The sequence below is a fragment of the Amblyomma americanum genome, chromosome 8 (genome assembly GCF_052857255.1).
Source record: "Amblyomma americanum isolate KBUSLIRL-KWMA chromosome 8, ASM5285725v1, whole genome shotgun sequence".
NCBI classification, from domain to species: Eukaryota; Metazoa; Arthropoda; class Arachnida; order Ixodida; family Ixodidae; genus Amblyomma; species Amblyomma americanum.
Window position 1 is genome coordinate 14,715,985 of NC_135504.1, and position 17,384 is coordinate 14,733,368.

At 44.7% G+C, this 17,384-nt stretch overlaps 1 protein-coding gene across 3 annotated transcripts in view; it reads left to right on the top strand.

The window, feature by feature from the left end:
• The first annotated feature begins 2,503 nt into the window (after positions 1-2,503).
• LOC144100077 (uncharacterized) overlaps positions 2,504-17,384 on the top strand; it is a 276,109-nt gene continuing 261,228 nt past the window's right edge. For all 3 annotated transcript variants that reach the window (XM_077633118.1, XM_077633119.1, XM_077633120.1), the window contains exon 1: positions 2,504-2,507. The gene's annotated coding sequence lies outside the window, so the exon portion shown is untranslated. The remainder of the gene's footprint in view (positions 2,508-17,384) is intronic.

The following is a 17,384-nucleotide window of genomic DNA, read 5'->3' on the forward strand; positions in this document are numbered from 1 at the left end:
CACAATCTTCCCCACTCACCGCTTCCGCCAGCTGACTGAAGATAGCTGGTGTGATGCCGGCCGAGTCCGCAACCTTCCGGAGGCTGTTCTTCACGTCCGGGCTTATGGAGAGCTTGTTCTTGAGCTCAGTATGAAGCTGCCGTAAACGCCCGCCTCCGGACAGCTGTTCCAGGCCCTCCAACGTGGGAAGCGGCCTGTTTTCGATCAATCCTAATAGTTGATTCCGTCTGGCTTTCAATAACCGGCGAGCGATACTAAGCGTCAGGCCGTCGCCAAGAAGATTCCAGAACGACAGGTGGTCCACGGAGCACTTCGCGAAGCGTTTTCCAATCTGCAGCAACTTCTTGGGTGCGAACTTTGTGAAACCTTTGGAAAGCATTGGGACATCGGTGCCGTGCTTCACTGTGCCTGTGAGCGTTGACGCTGCGGAGATAGTGTGGTCCAGATGTCCTCCCGATCTAGTAGTGAGGTTCAAGTTCTGCTCGCTAAGACCGGTGTGCGGATTTGTCGCCGTTGCTCCTTTTCCCACCTCCTGATACAAACGCCAGCGCTCCCCTTCATCTGGGGACGTAACACTCGAGACATATTGTTCCATTCGCTGCTGAGACATTGGTGACGTAGCCTCGCTGCCGGTGCGTGTCTTCTTGTTGGTGTCCTCTTCAGTGTTGTCCCAGCATTTGTCGATGGAGATGTTCTGCTTCCAGCTGCTGTTCACGGGCTGAGCGCTGCTGGCGTTTTGCGCCAGAGTTGGTGCCGTCAGCAATGCACCGGCATTCACCGTGACGTGACGACGCCCTACGGCACGCGCCTGAAGAATATTGCATAGTTTCATGTGACTAGCCCAGACAAATATCTTATTTCATGTGACGTTCGCCGGCAAAGCCGTTTTATAAAAGAAAGCTTATTAGTTGCGCAAGGGAACAGCCTGTTACAAGCCCGAGGATCTCTAGTTTCGACAGATAAAGCGTGTATTACGACGATAGCCTTTCACATGAAATGCAAAAAATATTTTAGATTGAAAAGCCTAGAAATTTAAAATCAAGATAATATTACTTGAAGTGAATTTCTAACTTAATGAATGAAATTCATATAGTCGTTGTTTCGCCGCTGGTGAACCAGAATTTTTAATAGCGTATTTCAAATATAGAGATGGCTTTTGCGGGGTTATAGTACCAGCGTTGGAGAACAAAATAAAACTCATGAGTCATGTTATCCACTAGAATACTTAAATTGTTTTCAACAGTCAACTTTTTAACTATTTCATTTAGGCACCTCCCGGCAGGCGAAAAATTGTAGCCGCTCCTTAGCAATAGTGGTATCATATCAGAACTTTGAGCGCAATTACCTCAGGAGCTCTAGACTAACGCCTTCACCGTGGCGGGCCTATTTTGGAAACGCGCGCACTTTCAGCGAGCGCGAAGCAACGTCCAGTGCAAGTCTCTCCGTGCAAGCACGTGCCACGTGACCATCACTCGCCCCTGCGCCCTGGAGCAGCGAGCAGCTGGGAGCGCCTGAGCGCGGGCGGGACAAAGAGTGTCACGTCGCACGTGCGCCACTGTGTGACGCATAGCGATCGACCCCACTTCCCGCGTTACGAAGTGACACTTTTTTGAAAAAGGGGGCGCGGTAGACGAATTTTGTTCACTTCCTCGCTTAAACAGAGAGCGGGACCTGAGCGTCTACATTTTTATTTCAAGGAGCCAGAACTTTTCAATCTCTTTTATAGCCTACGGGAGTGCTGCGCCTAAAATATGATATATACGGACGTATTTCTTTGGTTACTGGAATAGTCCGCTCTCGATAAGCAGGCTGGAGCTGGTGATATCAGCCAGGTCTGCTCACACGAGCACATTCTCTCTCGACAGCAATCAGCAGGATAATTGCAAGCCGGTAAACAAGCGCAGTACATGCACCTTGCTTTGGCTGTTGTCGTTTGTCAACCAACGCAATATGTCGCAGAACATCATCTTCTGCGCAAGCAATTCAACAAGCATGTGACATCCAATCTAAGAGCGTCACAGAATTGTAGAGTGCCTTCAGAAGAAGGCGCTGCTCTGTGGTCATAACTGAGCGACTAAGAGATGACATGAGTGAATAAATTACCTGTTCCATGGTTTTGGTGAGAAGGAAGTCGATAATAACCAGAGAAGCTGGCGAGCCGGGATGCTGCGCCGGGAAACAGAGGAACCGGTCGAAGACTGTGCCTACGGCCAAGGAGGCAGTGGACACCAGCAGCGCGATGGGGAAGAGCAGCTGAAAGAGCACCACTGCCATCGATAGCATCCAGCTGGCCATGTAGAGGCCGCAGAAGCCCCGCTTGACTCTTCGCAGGCCGGAGTAGATGGCTGCCCAAAAACAAGACAGGGCGCGAATTCATCAAGGTTAAGTCGCCGGAAAACGATTAAATACCAAAGACAGGTTGGGAAATATGTACATTCCATTTGCTCTTCCAGTATAATTCTTAATCTTTCACAACGTTACATTTCTTCGATCATGCACATGGGGACAGCTGAGAGACACACTCCAAATTAAAGTTGGCAGTACTTGCCAGCCTGTCCTGAAAGCACATCAAAACAATGCAATGATGCTGCGGCCGCAGCCCCTCCAGATGTCCAATGAAGCGATCGAGCCGAATATTTTTAGTGTTTAAGTGCAGCGCACCCGATAGGAGTAAAATATCTATGAAGTGCTTTTGTGGCCACGATGGAGCTTGTAAGTAACTGAATGGGCTTATCTGCGACATTTACTTTCCGTTTTTATGGCTTTCGCTTTATATAGGCTTGATCCTTTGGTAAACGCTCTCCACTTCAACGTCCTTGTATTTTCTACCAAAATGGGACGAGTGCTTAGCCGAATGGTGCGGGAAATCATCAGCGGTGCTAGTTCCCAAAATTATCAGCAAAGTGATGACGCACTGCACAGAGAGTTTGGCGATGTTTTCTAGGAATACTTCATGGTTAACCAATGAAATACGGGAATGCGTTCTCTTGCGTTCGCCATCAGCATTTATTAGCTCTCCGCAGTTATGTTCGAGTTCATCCCGGTTCTATGTCCTTATTGTGGTCAGCAAAATGCGTGCATCAGGGTGTACTGTTCGCTTGTAGTACAGTTTTGTACACTGCACTCTCTACACTCGTTTTGATGTTTTCTCAACTGAGTTGGAATGCTTTCGAGAGTGAAGCCTTGATACAGTGAGAACAAATGGCAGGAAGTCGATTGGCAAAGCGCAAATAAAACTTTCTATAATGATGACGATTTTCAGGCCGTCTTCCCGAGAGGCCTTTAAGTGCGCCTCGGTGCTCCCATGTGCCTAACCTATTGACGACGAAGGCACAAAGCGGCGCGATCCCGTCCCAAGCAGCACAGATAATCAGCCCAATATTGAGAATGCATTGGCAATGGGTGGCCCACAAAGGACCAGTGTAAAACCAATCATTTCCAATATTGGGCCAATCACTTGTGCTGCTTGGGACGGGATCGCGTCATCGTAGACGAGCGTCCTTCATGCAACTACGGCGAAGGTAGCGACAAGGGACCAAGTAATAACCACGCTCCGTCCTATCTGTTCCTTTCTTTCTCCCTTGTCGTTCGCGCGGTTACACTATGAATATATTGACAAGTCATCGGCTTCTCTATAGTGTATCCTATTGATCACAAATGAGACAAATGATGCGTTATATAAATTACCAAACCCACGAACATAAACCCATTCACGATTGGCTTCAATACTTTGGTCACATTAAGTACACAGCCGTTTAGTTTTAATAACGAAACTAATAGTAAGTCACTTCCTTTGTATTTGTCCCCGTTGGCGTAGGAGCACGAGTTCCCACATGGTGAGGCGCCTCAGAGCTCTGTTCCTCATGTGACCAGTGCACTGAGGTCACCCGAGCAAGCGCTCCACGTGAATGCACCACCCACGCGTCGCGCACACCTCCCCTGTTGCTACGCCGTAACGTCAACGAAAAAAGAGCTGTTGGGCAGAGAGTAATCCCAGCCAAGCACGTGACCCTCAATTGTGTCGTCTCGCGGAAATCGCATGTTCGAAAATCATCAAAGCTTGCCGTCCCATTTAGCTCAGTTGGTACAGCGACTGCTCCACTGAAGCGGTGGTCCCTGGTTCGAACCACTTACCAGGACGAATTTTTCTTTAACTACGAAGTTTCTGAGAAATCTGTACAGCTTTCCTTTGTAGCCGTATGGCTGTAATTGGGTGTGTGCCAATGAGTAATTACTCCCTTATTAGCAAAACAATCAACAGCTCAGCGGAGTAAACGCAATTGTGGGAAGCTCAATAGTGCGGACAATGTTCAGTGTTCCTTCGGCATCCGCTCACCAGCGATGTACTGGAGGACAATGGCGGCCATAGCGGCGAGTAGCACGCCCAGGATGAACTGGTACAACGTCACCGTTCGATTTACCGAGCCGGTGGCATTTTGCTCGAACTTCACCAGGACGTCGAGCAATTCTTGGCCTTGCTGCTTCACTTTCAACCGCGTTTCCACCAGAACTTTTCCTATGTTTCGTCGGTAGTCCCCCAAGGCCTTCCTGAAAGCTGCGTAACATCGAAGTAGGCGCAAATAACATTAGCATTCTTTGAAAAAACATGCTTTCTCTTGTTACACGGTACAGTCCACTAAACAGTGCTTTCTCTCGCACTACGATGGCGGAAAATTCTGCCGTACACCCACCGTATACTCTGCATAGGAGCTTAGTTGACCACATGACGCTGCCATTATTCACACTTAAAAAAGCATTTTCTACATTTAATGTAAAGAGTAGATAAAAATGAAGAACTAGGTGTACTAACCGTCCGCTAAGCCAGAGATTGTGTTTGTCAGAAGATCAGGGCTAGGAATCTGAAATAGTAATAACAACAATAATAATTTATTGCCAATTTTGTGAAATCTTCAATTACAGGCCTATCGAAGACAAAAATGGTTTGGGGGACTAGGATCAGCAAAATCAGCGGAAACAGAGAAAACAAGCAAAAAAATTCAAAGATTGGCTTTATGAAAACAACGAGAAAAAATGTTGCAGAAAATGTTAGATATCAATTTGGTCACAAGAAATAAAGAATGTGAAACTAAAAACATGAAAGCAGGATAACAATCTAGTCATTGATTGCACGGGAAGTACTATAAGCACAAGTCAGCGACAGACACAAGAAACACACAAATGGACATAAGGTAGCAAATATTAAAACACAACAAACGTATCGATAATCGTCTAGACTTGAAAAAAAAGACAGTATTAATAACCGCGCGAAAAGCATACAATGACTACCATCGCAGCACAGAACTAACACAAAACCGAGAATAAAAAAGAAACTAACAAAATTACTGTATCAACGTCTTCACCTTATATTTAGAGTCGTTGAGAGGTACTCATACGGAAGGCCATTGAAAATTTTCGACATATAGGCAAATTCTTCCCTTTACAATACCTGTTAAAGCTATGCTGTACAACATAACGTTGTGTGTTGCGTAGCACTTTGGGAGCCGCATATATTGTTTTAAATTATACGTTTCAAGAACATATTAAGGTAATTGTTTGCTTGAAACGTTATCGAAAAGAAAGCGAACCTAAGGACCAAATAAATTCTCACTAAGGGCTATAGAATTATAGGCAATGCTCTTTAGAATACTTTTCAATATCCTATTTGTTTGGTCCTTGCAACGAGCACGACCGTGTGAAAAGGCAGTGATTCCATACACCAACAAACTATATGCTTGAAAATAATAATAATTAATAATTGGTTTTTGGGGAAAGGAAATGGCGCAGTAACTGTCTCATATATCTTTGGACACCTGAACCGCGCTGTAAGGGAAGGGATAAAGGAGGGAGTGAAAGAAAGGAAGAATAGGTGCAGTAGTGGAGGGCTCCGGAATAATTTCGACCACCTGGGGATCTTTAACGTGCACTGACATCGCACAGCACACGGGCGCCTCAGCGTTTTTCCTCCATAGAAACGCAGCCGCTGCGGTCGGGTTCGAACCCGGGAACTCCGGATCAGTAGTCGAGCGCCCTAACCACTGAGCCACCGCGGCGGGGCGCTTGAAAATGCGCAATATTTTTTTCCCTGCAGTGGAGCTAACGCCTTTCCGTTAAATAAAACCCCTCTCAAACTCCCTAGTCGCCGGCAAACAACAGCCTCGATGATATTGTCAGTTCAGACCACAGTTAAAATGTACACCGAGATATTTCATTACATCTACATATTCAGTGGGACTGCACTGACATAGAGAATGAAGACTGTTTTGTATGAATAATGCTGAATCAGTTATCACAGCCTTTATCAGATTACAGGCTTCAGCCTGGAATAAATTAACGGCGGTATTGCAGCACATGTGTTTGCCCCGCCGCGGTGGCTCAGTGGTTAGGGCGCTCGACTACTGATCCGGAGTTCCCGGGTTCGAACCCGACCGCGGCGGCTGCGTTTTTATGGAGGAAAAACGCTAAGGCGCCCGTGTGCTGTGCGATGTCAGTGCACGTTAAAGATCCCCGGGTGGTCGAAATTATTCCGGAGCCCTCCACTACGGCACCTTTTCTTCCTTTCTTCTTTCACTCCCTCTTTTATCCTTTCCCTTACGGCGCGGTTCAGGTGTCCAAAAATATATGAGACCGATACTGCGCCATTTCCTTTCCCCAAAAACCAATTATTATTATTATAGCACATGTGTTTAGTCAGTATGAAAAATAATGTTTATTTTGTCACCATGCAGTAAATAATTGAAGAGTGCCCATAGTAAAAGCTCTCTTATGACAGCTTCTCTGCCCCGCAAAAAAGTATGAAGCAAAGTTGTTGCAAAACTGTTTGTTGGAAACATGCCTTAAACAAAAATAAATACTTTCTTTTATCCCAGTGTTTATTCAGTTGCGCTGAGTGGAATGCCCTACGCTAGATAAGGTTTGAAATGAGGGAGAATGTACGTATTGAAACCCAGCCATACAGTCACAAAGAAAGGCTATAGAGCTCTCAGACAATTCTGTAGTTGGAAAAAGCTCGCCCAGCCCTGCTCGAGCAAAATTGGTTTCCTCTGAAATCCATTCTTTTTCCCTATCAGACCACAGGTTTTATTTGTGGTACAAGTGCACGATAATTTTTCCTCCTCATATTCTTCGGCGACATCGTTAACTCTAGTGCGTTCTTTAATCTTCCCAGCTTTCTCTCTGCCGAAGTTATCCCTCTTACCTGTTCCTCCGCAGCCGTAACTGTGAACTCCTGCATTTCCGCACTGAAAGCCGTTGTGTTGCACTGCAGTACGTTGTCAATGACATTTTAGTTCAGCGTGCCACAACAACAGTTCTAAAGAGCCTAAAACACTGTGGCTCCATCTAGCGACATTAAAAAAAGCACATTTTAGCTTGGTCAGAGTAACCATTCTCTCAATGATTATTGAATAATATTAATGTATTAACACCCATTTCTTTTTTGAAACAACAAAATAATTGCTATGAGAAAACGTGAGAGACGGCATAAAGCTAGAGAACTGCCTCTGCGGTTGTCCTCGCCAAATACAAGATTATACTGTACTAATTAAGGCTTGGGAGACCATAAATTGCTAACCTATCTAGCGAATAACGACTGCTTGATACTTAAACCCTGGTGCATCAATGAAGAGGGGCTATTTTAAAGCAAATGGTATATGGTATTTGGTCCCAGCTGGGAGGACAGGGTTCCTGCATGCTATGAACGCTTGCCACGTAATAACCGCTAATATCGAAACACAATATGTTATGACAAATGCTAGGATACGCTGGCCGCTAAAGATTAGTTAGCGTACTGTGCATGCGCACCACAGTTTTCATACATATGCAAATCTTTTGCTCACGACCTATGCTAAAACTGCCTAATGTGCTAAAAGTGGTCACTAATGATCGGGAAGCTTAACTAACCGCAGGGGTAAACTACTGGGTGGAGTTTCATTATGACTATATGGTCGAGGCTCGGGAGGAGCGGTCGGACTCCATGTGTGCCTCAGTCCTAGAATCATCTGGCAATGTTTTGCGGGGCTAATTTGAAAAAGAAGACACGTGTTAGTACTTTGGCCAGCATCGGTGGCAGCAAGTGCTATACTTTGTGATTGTACGAAGGCGACGGAAGGCATAGCTTTCCGCAGTTACATCATTGGTGTCGTGCTTTGCTTAACTTTTTTGTTTATTTACGGATTAGCGTGGTGCCCTCGCGATGACTGGTACATTGAGGAGGAAAGTCTCGAGAGCGCAATTAAAAAAATATGTAGCCCTATGCGCGAGTAAATGTGGCATTACAAGAATAAAACGTATACTGGTGCTGTTGAGAGCTCTCCGAGTGGGAAAAGCACCACTCAAGCAAAAATAAAAATACACTGCACGTACATCGATAATGTGATCTCCCAAGTTGAGGCTTTGCAGAGCGTCGTTGAAATCCATGGCGTTCTGAAGAGGTGGGATCTGAAAGTGAAGAGTTGAGAAAACTTGGAGCACTAGCGAGGACCGGTGTTGCTAGAATGCTTGTCAAAGAGTGCAGACACAAAACATTAACATGCTATAGATGACATCGCTTATTATTGCGCTTATTAATAGCATGGCCGGACCACTTTCGCGGAATACTTCGTGGACTTTAATCATGTTCTCCAACTGTTGGTAGCATGGAGTCTGAATCGAGAGTTACGTTCAGAGTGCTTCTTTTTCCCGGGTACGATTGTTTGAAAACCACAGCAAATGCAGCCAAACTGCCAGTTTGGCCAGCAGGAGTAAAGGGACATCGAGTAAGTCACACGTTCCGGTTCAGTTTTGCACTGCAAAAAACGCCCACAGCCGCCCTATCTCGCTGTTTTTACAGTCTCTGAATCCGAGACTGCTCGTAGATTTGATATTTAATTTTTTTTTCTGGACAATACATTTTAAGATTCTTAACGCGACACAATTCTAAAAACTATCAGTGAAGAGAAAAGGAACCAACGAAAAGCAGCTGCAGTGCGTGGAGAACCCAGAAGTGTCAGAAACACCACACCATGTTAAAACCAAGAGCCTTTGAAGTAAAGAATTACTTGGTTTTAACGAGCAGTGCACCCTATAACCCTTTTTCATGCCAAACAGTTCTCTATACTGATGTGCATTTTCTATTCCTTTTTATCATTCAGCCCAAGTTTCAGTTCCTATGATTCCACCTTAACTTTTTTTCTTCCGCTCACTTTGAAAAGCTTAATGCCTCAATAAATACATAAGAAAAAAAGTTTTCTGCTGCGCTCATGTTGTCTGTCCTGTTACGTGCGTCCGTTTTTCGGGCCAATTTCGCAATCATGGACAACCAGGTAGCCCGAACTCAAGCGCTGATGCCATCATGTGGCCTTTTTGCGCTACAACATTCACAATTCCTAGCAGTCGAATTTAGTTCACCGAAAATCAGCGCGCTCCCTGAGCTTGAATGCGTATATACGTACGCGCGATTTGTTTACCGCAGTGACTTCAGGTATGAAGCAGCTTCAGCAGATGTTGTGTTGAACGGCTGTACTAACTAGGAGCAGCGAATACACATGGTTATGTGACTGCCGTGGCGTGTGGCGAGTCAATTTTTTGTGTGTAGAATTACCCGCTCCGATCCCACGTGCCCTCACTATCGCCAATTCCGTACGAAACTCTGCTTATGTAACCACGGCTTCTCAAATTTGGTTGTTCCCAAACCTATTTTTATGGCATATTCGGTCAAAATGTCGCGGAAGTACATATACGCAACGCTTTTCACTTGGGCATGCGCAGATGGTTGCCTATGGGATACCGTGAAAGGCCTGCTTTTTATGATGAGCGTTTTGTTATTCATGCGCACCTCAGGTAATTAATGAGTATGGGCTGCGTGCAAGCAGATTCTAAATTATTTACAATGATTACTTCCTGAAAGCAGCCAGTAAACTAGACATACTAAGAGACTTTCTTTTCTTCCCTTCTGAACATGAATCACAATGACTCTGTTCGGATATTTAACAAGTGACTACGGACAAACAAGGGAAGGAAGTGCATCAGCGAAGCTGAAGTAAATTTCAGGCGCTGCATATTTTCCCAAGAAGATCAAAGAAGCCATAGATGATGTTCAACCCGGTTAGGTATGTGCGCCTAACAATGACCTACCCGTGCTCAACGTCTTTCCTGCCTTCTCTTGCTGTCTTTTCTTGTAAAATATGCAGCGTCTGCAATCTACTTCAGCCTTGAACAACCAACTATACTTAATGTTATCAATGAAGCTAATTCCCGAAGAGCAGTGGTATTTATAGTTAAGACCGCTAGTGCCCCGCTGTCCTTCAGAGAGTCTAGCAACGACACTTCGGTGATTGCTGTAACCGGGTGCAAAGGCGTTTTCAATAGAGAGTTCGCAGTGGATTGCTGTAGCCCAGTTCAAAGGCACCGTCAGTAGAGAGTGCGGAGTGTTGGCCAGCTGTACGTACTAGGTTGTCGGTATCCAACTTGAGCGCCATTTCGGTGAGCTCCTGCTTCAACTGAGCGTCACAAGGTGGCGAGCAGAATAGTGCAGCCGACTGCAGAGCCGCCGAAGCAGGGACTATTTTGAGGCGGACGCTGGCAATCTTAGAATCGCTGATTGCTTTCTGTATGTCAGCCAGTTTTCGCTCGATTGTCTGTAGACCTGCAGCGGTGACAATGATGGCTGTCTATTTATGTGAAGTTTGAGGAGGAAAACGTGGTGTAGGAGACAAAAACTGCCCAATTCAGTTGGTGTCCGTGAATAATATAAATATAAAATTTAAGGCATACCGCAAAGTGTCACAACAGAGGAAAAAAATACAAAGTTTGACATTGGACGAAGGAGAGAAGTAGAGAACTTTTAGACACCATATACATGAAAACAGAATCATGCAGATGTCAGAAGCAAACAGTAGCACGCATATCATTCAGTGTAAAAAAATTCAGCCTAAAAAGTCTAAACCTAAAAACAAACCCTCGATTTCACAGTCAACCTGCACGATGTACTATCACCACCAGCTGTAAAACGACCCAACCCTCTCGAGAGCGCTATAATCTTAAACACAGGTGCCGTGCACATTAGGTTCATGTCGCCCACAATAGCCAGAGCTTATTTTCGTTTCAAATGTTCTACTAAGCCCTCTGTGGCGTGCTTTTTCTAAAAAAAGATAATTGTTCCCCTCAACCTGGATTTATGAAAGACACCAACACAAACGTTGTACAATGGCCGTTGTACCTGTAATGAGTTGTAACGAGATTAATCTAGTACTTGTTAGGTAACAATGACAACAAGCAACGAGACTAAAAAACATGTTACCAAGCTACAAATGAAATAAATAGGCGTCCTTACGTTCAGCAGTAGTGCGAAGGAATCTCAACATCCCATTGTTCCTCAACAGGTCATCAACGACTGTGGCCGCCTCGTGCTCGCAGACTGGATTGTGCCACGAGAAGCATGCAAAAAGTAGAAGGTATAGCTAGGAATTTTCCTGAGAGGCTTTTCAAAGCACAAGGATTATATTCATCAATAGATAATTATTTGCTTTCAAATCGCCGGCCTCTCTGACAGGTAACTGAGAGTGTGTGCTAACTGACGACGAGTTAGGGGCATAACTTATATCTCCAGTAAACTGACGATAAAAAATTGTTCAGACTACTTTACAATTCTAAGTTCACTGATGATATCGCCTTCCTAAATAACTGAGGGTACAAATTTAAAACCATGATCGATGGCCTAGACAGGCAAAACCGAACATTGGGTCTAACAATTAATATGCAGGAAACTGAAGCAATGTTCCATAGCACTGGAAGAGCACAGCAATATTACATGAGCCTACGAATAATTGGAAGTGGTAAATGAATTGATGCGGCAGTGACCACAGATCCGGACAGCGAGAGTGAAATAACTGGAAAAGTGGGTTGAAATACGCGTATTTTGCTGGCGCTCATCCGTGACAAATACCAGTTTACTAAATGCCTCAACAGGAAATTATTCAAGAGGTGTATGCTAGCGGTACTCAGCTATCGGCAGGAACTCGGGGGCTACGAAATGGGCTGAACTTAAATTGACGACAAGGCAGCGAGGAAAGGGGAAAAAAATGAAGGGCCTAACGTAAAGAGAGGGGAAAACAGCAGAGTAGGACAGCGGATAAAGTAACATTATGAAATCCTAGTCGAAACGAAGAAGGTATCAGCATGGCACTGTAAGTAATTCGAAGGCAAGATCAGAGATGGGCGTTGAAGGTTGCGGAGTAGATTACAAATCAGGCAACCCTAGCAGGGGATCGCTGAAATTGAGGTGTGTGGATGAGATTAGGAAGTTAGTAGGAATACTACGCCGCGGTTGGTGCAGGACAGGGTAAATTGGAGATATATAAGAGAAGACTTTGCCCTGCAGTGGACATGGTTAGGCAAATGGCTGATAACAATAATACAAAATAATTATAAATTAGCTTTATGTACTCTTCATATACACGTGGTAAGGACGGACCCCCGACCAAAAGGAGCAATTAAGGCTAACGAAAAGGGTTCAGCTTAAGTTAGGAACAACGCAGCGAGCTATAGAAGATGATAGGCGTAACGTTAAGAGCCCTGAAGAGAGAAAAGTGGGGAGGGAACAAATGTGTGTTAATGATATCCCAGGAGAAATGAAGAGAAAGAAATGGGCTTGGGCAGGGAATGTAATGCGAAGGCAAGGTAACCGCTTGTTCTTCAGGGTACGGATTGGATTCCAAGAGAAGGCAAGCGTAGCAGGGGACGGCAGAAAGTTAGGTGGGCGGACGAGATTAAGAACGCACCGATACATAGCACCATGTTCCATTTAGCCTAGTGAGGCCTTTGGGTGTTCTTGCCTTTCGCTCTCGTGATGACGGCGTCTTGCAGTTCCTGAAAGTTGGCACCCACGCGGTCATCTAAATCCTGTAATATTGAGCAAAAAATTTTGGCTATTTTATCTGTCATATAGCAGGAGTTTTGGCGGCGAGGAACCGCTTGACGTGTAACACTAATGTTTTCCGGAGTTAATAATGCGTGGATGAAGGTAACAGTACTCCATTATGGCTTAAATGTTCAGCGCGCAAGTAGCAAATAAAAACTAGAATTTTATACGACATCCAAACATTAGGCATGCATTTAACATTATAGAAAATTTTATTTTCTTGAAGTCAAAGAAACTGGAAAATTGTCCCAATTGTCGTTGGAGCACTGGTGCTCTCACCTTATTTGAGCCAGTCAGGTCAGAACACGCCGGTACCTAAAGAAGGCCACTCCTAAGTTTTTTTTAATAGTTTCATTATTTATGCATTACTGCGGTTCTAAAAGGATCATAGCAGGGGCCGGAAAAAATTAGAAAAGCAGCAAAGAACAAATAATACAGCAAATGAACATAAATCATAATGCAGCGCCAAAGCTGCTCTCCACTACGATAACAGAAGACTGTTTTTTCTGCTGTCATGGGCGGAAAAAATTACTTGACGGATGTGTTCGAGTGAAGTGATGTGTCAAAGGAATGGCGTAAAATATGACACATTGAAGAAAGTGACATGAATCGTGCAGGACCGATAAGACCGGCTCACGTGTCCAATGTCCAAGCAAGCTTTGCTTCTTTGAATTTGTCTCTCATCGAGAGCGTCTTCAATTTTTACCCGCTATTTTTCCTCTTTCTCCCATCGCCTCCCCTAATCTCATTCTTCTATAAATTTCCTATAAATTAGGATATTATTTAAAGAGCTCAGTTGTCTAAAATACATGCTATCATCGCTACATATTGTTCCAAAGCGCGTTGTCAGCCCTGCACATTTGCCTTGCTTACAGTGTCCATCGTAATAAAAAATGAAATCCAACTATTGGTGTCAATTAGTAGGTTTACTCTAGAGCGCGGTTTTAAGATGGCGAGTTTCTAAACTGGCGAGTCTCTAAACTTACAGCAGTGTCGAGGAGATTCTGAAAGTACGGATAATTTCCTAAAAGGTAGCATTTTATATCGAAAAATCAGCACACATTACGGTATGTTTACACTCTACATACGGGTATTTATTTTAGAATAAACTACATAGTTCAATACAAACGATCCCATCACAAACGGTCATCTAGAAAAGCCACGAAATTTCATTTTATTCATATGCTCTTATGGAGTGATATACTGTATTTATGACATTGTACCGTTTTTAACAGTGGAGAAATTTACAGCGTGATGTATCAAACACAGTTCCATGATTATTTTTTAACGCTATTACTAGTAGCGTGTTTCTGTTAGGTATTATTTTGTTTATGCTTCCTTTTGCGGATAACCTGCAACGAAGTTATTTATGACATATGTTTTGACCTTTCCATATGTACTTGAAGTCGCAAGCATTTTTATAAGCCTTCTCTAAAAGTGTATGGGAGATACCACAGGCAGTCTTAAACTCAGACACCACCCTGGATTAAAAAGTGAAAATGAACTTCACCACAATATAAAAAAAAACCCCAGAGCGAAGAGGCTGTCCTGTGGTGTGCCGGAAGGGACAGGAAGATGATCTGAGTTCTTGTTTGTGCTGCATGGAACACGCAAAGAGTGGTCTGCCTAGTCACGTAATCTGATTACGAAGCTAAGAGCCGCCACGGTGGCTGAGTGGTTATAGCGCTCGGTTGCTGGCACGAAAGACGCGGATTCAATCCCGACCGCGGCGGTCGAATTTCAATCGAGGCAAAATTCTAGAGGCCCGTGTACTGTGCGATGTCAGTGCACGTTAAGGAACCCCAGGTGGTCGAAATTTCCGGACACCTTCACTACGGCGTCTCTCATAGCCTGAGTCGCTTTGGGACGTTAAACCCACAAAAAACCAAACCAAACCAAAAACGAAGCTAAGAAAACCAAGAGTAAAAAAACTAACAGGACAAGCATTCTCCTTTTGCTTCTCGCCTTAAAGCGTTCCTGTAGGTGGCATGTGTTTATTTCGCTTTCTTTCTTTTCAGTCACTAACAAGCGACGTTCACCGCCACAGTCTACGCCACCGCACACATGGTAGGCGGACTATAAATGGCAGCTCAGGGAAATACAGCTTCTCTGTGCCCACAGAAGGCTGTTGAGGAAGCTTCTCCTTAAAACAGAAACTTACACCAACACACTAGACCGCTGCTAAAAACATAGGTGCCGTAACTTTCTTGCCAAATAATACTTATACCTGAAGCTGGAATAGGACTGTATTCTCGGTATTTGCTTGTTGGCACTATCAAACATTATCGATCGCTCTGTACACAACGCAATGCAACCAAATAAAAAAATGGGGAAGGGCTTGAATGGAAGCCTCACTGAGATAGCAAATGTTTCGACAACAGGGTTTCTAAATGATTATATAAAACTGGTGGCTAGCTAACTGAGGCTCACCTAATGTCCCTTGTCCATTTTTTGTTTTGCGTTGACTTACGAATCCCTACCATTCTCTACTGAAACTGTTAGCAGGCCTTGTCAATGACCTGAACAGACCTCTCATGGTCCCACGCACCTGCAGGTCTTTGCGGATGACGAGTGGCAGGGTGGACACCAAAAAATTGGCCTGACCAATGGCGCCTTGCACAGCCACAGACATGTGCTCCCTCGTGAAGAATGCGCCAAGTAAGGTAAAGCTGGAAAGGGGAAAGAAATAGAGGGTAATACTTCGAGCAGCGTTGCACTGTCGTGCACGATGGCCACACGAATGAAAAAAAAAAACCAGGGGAATTATTAGCAATGACATGGTTAAGAGGTGTGGATTTACAGCAAGGCAGTCATTACTCTCTCAGATTATTACCCAAATAGTTAAAATGCGTTTTTCTGCTATGAATCCGGACGTCCTAACTTTCTACTCATTCCAGTCATACATTAATTAGCTACTCACTACAGTCTGTCGCTTTTTCGTTTCTATAATAGGGTCCGTGCTTGATTGGCCTAAACCTCAAACAGCTGCCGTTTTTTCACACAAACACCTTGATCAGGAACTTTCTCTCGGGTAGGCTGCTTTATGACAGGTGCAATAGGTAACAAAGTACAGCAATTTCGTCTCGGTAGTTCAAATGGTAGTTTCTTAGATAATCCTGGGACGTAAGCTACCATCTTTGTTAAAAATAACCAGGCAACGGAGTTTGGCTTTAGCCGCGCAGAGGGCAGCTGTGCCATTACTTAAGCTCTAAATCTGAGTCAGGCATAAGGATATCTCTTCTTCTCGTTTCTCGAGACCATTTAGTCTCTAGAGGTGCCATGAAAGCTAAACTATGTTGCTCGGAAGCAATCCCCGTTGGCTCGTTACTTTTGGCAAACATGGTATGCAGAGTTTCTTTATTTTACCATTCACTGATTCAAAAAAATGTGAGAGACACGTCGGTGCGGTCCATGCAGCTGGATTGTACAGCAAGGCGGACATTCATGTACGTGATAGTGCACAATACTTAGACTAATAAATGATTTGAAGGAAACCAGTTGCTTTACGCTTCCGTGTTAAGTGTTACTTCGTTTTTGTTGCATGTTGTAAACCAGTGCAATTTTTTACCACCCCAATGTCAAACCAACAAGAGCCAACCAAACCTCTTTACCGCGAGAGAAGCTACCGCTTACGTCATCAGCCCTGTCAGCACGCAGAAAACGATGCTACAACGCCTTCCCGTGGCGCCATCTCCGACGTTCAGGTTTTCGCCCGACGGGACTCCGCCGCCGCAGATTCCGCACAGGAAGCGTCCGCAGAGGATCCCCAACGCAACCACGGGGATGAGAACGGCCATAGAGGAGCATAGCGCCACCAGCCCCAGGACGCGATCTGTGTCCTGGAGCAAACTGAAGGCAATGTCTGTGCCCTGCGGAAGAGGCCAGCCTATGAACACCCTGCATTCGTACTATCTCTTTCTCTCATGACTATCCCTCCTACTTAGATATTTAAGGACTGCACCGACCATATCCCCTGAAAGGCTGAGCCTCGCAGCACATAGCCTATTTTTGAACCCGTCTCACGACGAACTCGCAGTTGAGTTGAAGCTACAAAAACAAGCCGACGACCATTAAAAGTATGCTGTAAAAGAAACGATTCAGTGGTTCAGGTCTGGAAGCCGTCGTAGTGAAATGCACTCGTAGCTTCGATTAAAGTGCCGAGCAGCTGTGGTATGAAGTCCCTGGATAGCAGATAATTTTCGGTGGATGTTGTAGAGTTCGGCTAGCGTAACTGGGTCTTCGTTTCACCTCCGTGTGACGCGCGGTGCTCTCACGCAAGGCAAAAGAAAATAAATATTAAGGCGAAACCCTTTATAGGCTCACGACTCACCTGGGGAATGTTTGCAGAAAAGTGTCACACTATACCTGTCAATCAAACGTAGTTTAGGTGTCCGCCGAGATTTCGAGATCTGAGAGCTACTCCGTCCTTTCCTCAAAAACTTTTTCTTTGCCTAAAACACATGCTTTCGCATTCCTGCACGTAAGCAGA